Source organism: Sinocyclocheilus grahami, unplaced genomic scaffold (assembly GCF_001515645.1).
Source record: "Sinocyclocheilus grahami isolate Dianchi unplaced genomic scaffold, SAMN03320097.WGS_v1.1 scaffold832.1, whole genome shotgun sequence".
NCBI classification, from domain to species: domain Eukaryota; kingdom Metazoa; phylum Chordata; class Actinopteri; order Cypriniformes; family Cyprinidae; genus Sinocyclocheilus; species Sinocyclocheilus grahami.
The window spans coordinates 303,912-311,894 of NW_015506011.1; positions in this window are offsets into that span (position 1 = coordinate 303,912).

Below are 7,983 nucleotides of genomic sequence, written 5' to 3' on the forward strand. Positions count from 1 at the left end.
TTCAAGCAAAATTGCATAAGATATTAAGTCTTGTTTTATGAAAAATGTATAAAAATGTAATGAGTTTAAGCTTAAAACAAGAAAATATCTAGCTATGGGGTCAGAAAAATAAACTGAATTCAAAGGGGAAAGTATTTTTAATTTGTTTTTGTTTTTTTGACCCAACTAGTAGACATTTTCTCTTGTTTTAAGCTAAAACTCAATTAATTTTGATACTTTTTGATTTTTTTTAAATTTATTTTATCCATTTTGCTTCTCAAGCATCTTGATTTAAGAAAGTTTAGATATTTATACTGGAAGACAAGAGAAAAACACTTGGTAAGAAGATCATGTTTTGCAGTGCAGTGTCTGCTGTGTTTACAGATGCTATCAGACTGGAGGATGCCAGATGATTTTGTAAAGTACTGAACTCTTATATGCATAATGACACATGCATGTGAAAATGATAAAGCCATATGATGTTTTACTTCATCGAAAGCACTGAAAACTATACATCTGCCTTGCCAAAGACTGCAAATCAACATCTACCCAGCCTCGCCTGCACATCCGATCAATACCCGCTCCACACATGAGTGGATGTGAACACGTAAGTATGCTGAAGCAGTATGTTTTCAAGGTTGGTTTTCTCCGGCGTATCCCATGCAGCCCCTCCAGCTGGTCTCGCCGTGGGTCCAGCTCACCATCAAGGCGTTAATTGAGCAAAGCTGCAGGGCTGGAGACTCCATGAGCATTTGTTTGTGTGTTCACCTCTCAGTCACAACACGTCAGAGCTCTCTACAGGCCAACGCCAAATCACAGCTGATCAACAACGAGCATCATCAACCTCGAACTCCAGTCTGCAGAACTGAGACGACAGGAAAAACACTGAAAAACATGCTTCCAAATGACATTCTGACCAATAATATAACAGGAATATTCTCACATGGTCTGGTTGTGTGTAAATTTAGTCATGTTTTGCCATCCAAATAACATAAATCACATTGTAGTTATAAAAAACGAATTATTTGTGACCCTGGACCACAAAACCAGTCATAAGGGTCAATTTTTCAAAATTGAGATTTATGCATCAGCTGAAAGCTGAATAAATAAGCTTTCCATTGATGTATGGTTTGTTAGGAGAGGACAATATTTGAAAATCTGGAATCTGAGGGTGCAAAATAATCGAAATATTGAGAAAATCATCTTTAAAGTTGTTCAAATGAAGTTCTTAGCAATGCATATTACTAATCAAACATTAAGTTTTGATATATTTACGGTAGGACATTTACAAAATATCTTCATGGAACATGATCTTTACTTAATATCCTAATGATTTTTGGCATAAAAGAGAAATGTATAATTGTGACTCATACAATGTATTGTTGGCTATTGCTACAAATATCCCTCAGCGACTCAACACTGCTTTTGAGCTGCAGGGTCACAAATAATAAATATTATATATTTTCACCGCATAAAAGTTAATCATATGGGCGTATTTTTATTATAAATTAATATATTATTAAATTATTATATACAAAACCAAGCAAAAAAATACGTATCAGGCTTACATTGTAAGTGATTTGAACAATTCGTAATAAAATCATTCTATATTTAAGCCGGTCATGATTACTGATTAATCATCTGATTGTGGTTATTTGATCTAATCACAATTATTTGAGATAACAGTTTGAATTTCAATCACATTTTGCCCTCCAAATAAGACAAATTATATTAGATTATAAATAAGTACGTATATAAATATTATTGCTTTTGTTCTGCTATTTAAAGACACTTTGGATAAAAGCATCTGCTAAATGCAAATGTATATGTACAAACGTATATCTTTTTTTCTGTGGAATACAAAAGAAGATATTTAGGGGGTAAAAAGCAAAAATCAAAAAAGGTCAATGGGATCCAAACCACACTGATGTTTAAAATATTTTCTTTTGCATTGCACAGAAGACAGAAAGCATGAAAGCCCGTTTCTGCCACTGAATACAACAATAAAAAAATATAACAATTCAGAATTTTTTTCTTGCAGAATTGCATGATATAAACTCGCAACTGCAAGAAAAAAGTCAGAATTGCAAGATATAAACTTGCAATTGTAAGAAAAATCAGTCTTTTTCCCCTCAAAACTGGATTTATAACTCTCAATTGCGAGTTTATATCTTGCAATTCCGACTATAACTCGCAAATGTGAGCTTATACAGTATGATGCAATTCTGACTTCATAACTCGCAACAGCAAGATATCTCACAATTCTGAGAAAAAAAAAGAATCGTGAGATGTAAACTCGCAATTACCCTTTTTCATTGTTTGTTTGTTATCTTTCTTCAGTGGCGGAAACATGCTTCCATAAGAAAGTCGTGCTGCAAACCTTTTTTGATGAACTATGGTTGATGTTTATGTAATATACGGACTGTTATCCAAAGAAATATAAATATGCTGCAGTTGATATAATAAGCACTCAGCTATATTTGAACGGTCGTCAATAGAGAAACATGCATTTGGTGTAGTTAGGGCATCAACCAGCAGATGTTAATCAGATGACCCGCTGGCCACAGCTATGGTAATGTGTTGACTCCAGCAATGTATTCACAGCTATTTTCGGGTGTTCAGTGCAGAACGAACACACAGGGTCCCAACCTGAGGGTACAGATGCTTGAGTTTGCCAGTCGTGACACAGCTAGGCCCGTATGAAGCACAGGGCTTGTTTATGCGTGTGTTTTTTGGAGTCTGGTCTGCATCTCTGAACTCCAGAGATCATCTCGCTCTAGAGAAGGCCGTGACTCAGTCAAAGTACACATCAGACTCGCTCCCACAGCACGGACAAAACTCTGCAGAACTTCTGCAGCCAACAGGCAAAAAGAGTGACAGCGATTCTGTTGCCAACTTCCCAGATCTCAAGTGGAAAGGTCCAGATTTAGGTGCCGAACACACATTGAGGTCAGCGGAGACTGAAAGCAAACAGGCCATTAGCCTCATCTGACTGACCACTAAACCTATGGACTATATACTAACGCACTTACATTTGCTTAAATTAGTTCCCATCACTTATTCTAGACAACTATGTGGTTTGAAAATACAATTTTGTTTATGGACCGTTTTTAGCAAATTCAACTGAAATGATTCAGAACAACTTTAAACTGCAGTTCGGTACTTTCAACTTGTTGACTTAAACGGTACCTTTACTCATTCTGAAGACTGAATTAGTAAACAACAACTAAAAATACTGGTATAATAAGAATTTTTAATAAAAATTGTAATTAAGGTGACTGCTGGAAAACAGCACAATTGATTTGTTGTTAGTCGCTCTGGATAAAAGCATCTGCTAAATGCATAAATGTAAATGTATAGGTAAACATATTTTTTTCTATGTACTACAAAAGATATAAAAAAAAAAAAAACGTCTCAGAAATCAGTTAATTCTCAACACATAGAGACTCTTTCACCTAGATATCATCCTATAGAGACTGTGTCTGTTCCCCGAACTAGAAAATACAAAAAACGTCCAAAACAATTTAAGGGTAACAATTTAGTTGATGTTCAACAAATAAAACAATTTTGTTTATGGACCGTTTTTAGCAAATTCAACTGAAATGATTCAGAACAACTTTAAACTGCAGTTCGGTACTTTCAACTTGTTGACTTAAACGGTACCTTTACTCATTCTGAAGACTGAATTAGTAAACAACAACTAAAAATACTGGTATAATAAGAATTTTTAATAAAAATTGTAATTAAGGTGACTGCTGGAAAACAGCACAATTGATTTGTTGTTAGTCGCTCTGGATAAAAGCATCTGCTAAATGCATAAATGTAAATGTATAGGTAAACATATTTTTTTCTATGTACTACAAAAGATATAAAAAAATTGCTTAAATTAGTTCCCACCACTTATTCTAGACAACTATGTGGTTTGAAAATACAATTTTGTTTATGGACCGTTTTTAGCAAATTCAACTGAAATGATTCAGAACAACTTTAAACTGCAGTTCGGTACTTTCAACTTGTTGACTTAAACGGTACCTTTACTCATTCTGAAGACTGAATTAGTAAACAACAACTAAAAATACTGGTATAATAAGAATTTTTAATAAAAGTTGTAATTAAGGTGACTGCTGGAAAACAGCACAATTGATTTGTTGTTAGTCGCTCTGGATAAAAGCATCTGCTAAATGCATAAATGTAAATGTATAGGTAAACATATTTTTTTCTATGTACTACAAAAGATATAAAAAAAAAAAAACGTCTCAGAAATCAGTTAATTCTCAACACATAGAGACTCTTTCACCTAGATATCATCCTATAGAGACTGTGTCTGTTCCCCGAACTAGAAAATACAAAAAACGTCCAAAACAATTTAAGGGTAACAATTTAGTTGATGTTCAACAAATAAAAAACAAACACAGATAAACACATGATAAAGCTTGGCTTAATGAATACAGATCCCTTTCTACAAAAAGGCTTTTTGTAAATGACCTGCTCTTATCATCTGATCGTGGTTGTAGTTCTCTATTAGTGCTACTGGATCTTAGCGCTGCGTTTGATACTAACGACCACAACATTCTTTTGAGTAGACTATAAAGTTATGTTGGCATTAGTGGAACTGCATTGTCATTGTTCAAATCTTACTTATCTGACCGCCATCAATTCGTAGCAGTGAATGACGAGATATCATATCGATCACAAGTACAGTATGGAGTGCCACAAGGCTCAGTACTAGGACCGCTGCTTTTCACGCTTTACATGTTACACTTGGGAGATATCATCAAGAAACATAGTGCTAGCCTTCACTGTTATGCTGATGATACTCAGCTCTATATTTCTCAGTGGCCCGACGAAGCATACCAATTTGCAAAACTAACAGAATGCATAGTTGATATAAAAAAACTGGTAATTTCCTACTGCTAAATTCTGAAAAAAAACAAGGTGTTAATTATTGGACCAAAAACCTCCGCATGTAATAACCTAGAACACTGTCTAACACTTGATGGCTGCTCTGTTAATTCTTCGTCATCAGTTAGGAACCTAGGTGTGCTATTTGATAGCAGTCTTTTCTTTGAAAGCCACGTTTCTAGCATTTTGATATTGTCCTCTTGCATTATCGACACACTATTTCCCTGTTTAACACTGTAAGCTGCTTTGACAATCTGTATTGCATAAAGCGCTATAGAAATAAAGGTGACTTGACTTTTTTACTGTAAGGCAGGACTTTCTTTGACCAGGAAAAGTGATAGGCTCTTTTTACTGTAAGAGTACAATGAAATTGATTTTTTTAACTGTAAATTGTGACTACAGGGTTACAGCTTTGAGTGGACATCTCCTCTCATTACAGCGTCTCTGTTATATTCAGCATGTTATTGTTTACAGTGTGTTGCCGGGCAGCTGTTGTTTAACAGAAGTGCACAATGTGTTCTTTGAGAACATGCAGGTCACAGACTCTAGATCCACTTTACGCTGATGGATGGATCCCTGGATTGTTTCTGATGTGCTCTGATACGTTTGGCCGGCGATGTGAGCACAAGATCATTGCTCGTGTGACGCACCATTCGAAGCTCTCGCCGGCGAGGAGGAGGTGGATCTCTGACTGGACAGTGTTAAATCTCGTTTCCAGATATAACTCTCCCTCATTAAGCTCTCCCTATTGTGCTCACTGGAGCGCTGCTGTCACTGACACAGAGCCAAGATGGCAGCTTCCACAAATCCCAACATTTCAGCACTCGCTCCGTTCACTAGATACATGATGAAGCCACACTATGGAAGATTTCATTTGCAGTCTAACTGTGTCCATGAACACCCTGCAGGAGATGAACTTTAAAAAGTAGAAATGTCAGAAGACAGAAAAGCAAGTGTGTTTTGATCCTCTGAGCACTTGCCTTGTTTGAGACCAACATGTGGGTAGGTATTACATTAAAAACACAAACGTTTGGAATAATTACAATGTATATATTTTTTTTAAGAGGTCTCTTCTGCTCACCAAGGCTGCATTTATTCGATCAAAAATACAGTAAAAATTATGAAATATTATTACAATATTAAACAGCTGTTAAACTGCATTTTCAGCATCATTACTCCAGTCTTCAGTGTCAGTGTTTGTTACAGAAGATTTCTATTTCAAATAAATGCTGTTCTTTTGAACTTTCTGTTCATCTGTGAATCCTGAAAAATTAAATGTATCACAGTATCCACAAAAATATTAAGTGTTTTCAACATTGATAATAATCAGAAATCTTTCTAATAATCAGCATATTATACTGATTTCTGAAGATCATGTGACACTGAAGACTGGAGGAATGATGCTGAAAATACAGCTGCGCATCACAGAAATACATTACACTTTAACAGAGATTCACTTAGATATCAGCTGTTTGAAATTGTAATAATATTTCATAATTTTTACTGTATTTTGATTAAATAAATGCAGCCTTGGTGAGCAGAAGAGACTTCTTTCAAAATCATACAATCATAACTTTTGACTGGTAGTGTATGCATGGGTTTTTTGTTTTAGATGAATGTAGAAGGGAAAGTGTGAAAGGTGAAAATGAGCATCTTCTAACGCAGACTGTATTCTCTCTCTCTCGCTCTCTCTCTCTCTCTCTCTCTCTCTCTCTCTCTCTCTCTCTCTCTCTCTCTCTCTGTCTCTCTCTCTCTCTCTGTCTCTCACACGTGTTCCTGCAGGAGTTGGGCTAATTTGGGCTCCTCTTTATTTGAGCACAAGCAGTCAGAAGGGCTGAGAGCGAGCGAGCGAACGGCTGGACCGCACAGGCTTCCCCTTTGATCCAGCATAGCAGATGTGAAGAACTGACATCGCATCACCGGACAGAGGAGCCCGTCTGCCATCGTGTATAAAGGCCTCAGTCATCAGATCAGCAGCTAAACATCAGTCAGAGATAAAGAGGCCTGATGTTAGTCTTAGAATCATCTCACCACCGCTGCTAACAAATATACAAAATCAATCTCTGAACAACGCATGCCATCCAGAATAGAATTCGCTGCTGTCTGCAATATCCTGATAAGATAGCATAAATATTTATATAGAGCCAAAGGAAATGAAAACTAATTTGCATTCAGCTTTGTTATCATATGACGTGCTGTTCTAAAACTGCATCGTATGAATACATTTCATTCCCTGCACTAGAGAAATTGTAAACAGAATTTTTTTATAATTGGATGGTTAACATGAAATATGAAAAACGTTCATAAGAAGCTGTCATGCCCTGTGATGTGACATGCTATACTCTAATCTTGAACATTTCTCCCATATACTGAATAATAATAATAATAATTTACAAGTATGAATATTCAATAGCATCATAAAAGGTTCATGCAAAATAATAATAATAATAATTTACGAGTATAAATATTCAATGACATAATAAAAGGTGCATGTACATAATAATAATAATAATAATAATTTACAAGGATAAATGTTAAATGTTTAGTGATGGTATTATTAGGTGCATGCACAATGATACTAATACTAATACTAATAATATGCATGCAGCTTTTATGACAAAATAGAGCAACTCCATGGAATATTTTTACTTGTAAAAATGTAGTTGTCATTGCAGAATCATTCATAACTAGTGAAGGCAAAATAGTGATTAAAATTATGACAAACGACATGCAAGACCTAAAATATACCCTTTCCTTATTCATATAATTATTTTTATCCAAAATATAGATTTTTATGGTTTTTAAGAAAAGTCCATGCATGCATTGCATGATATGCATTTTTTTAGAGAAACCTACTTTTGACATAATGAGAACCCAACACATCTCTGCAAGACAGAAATAAAAATGTTAATTCCTTCTCCATATGGCTAATTACACTCAGTCTCTCATGGCCAATTACACTGTCAACTTTGGTTTATACATTAAGTGCAAATGAAGCTGGTGGAAAAGCTGTGTTTACAGACGGGTTTGCACTGCCGGGATGCTGCATTATATAACATCTAAATCCCAATAATGTAAATATCACCAGGCTCGTTCACAAAC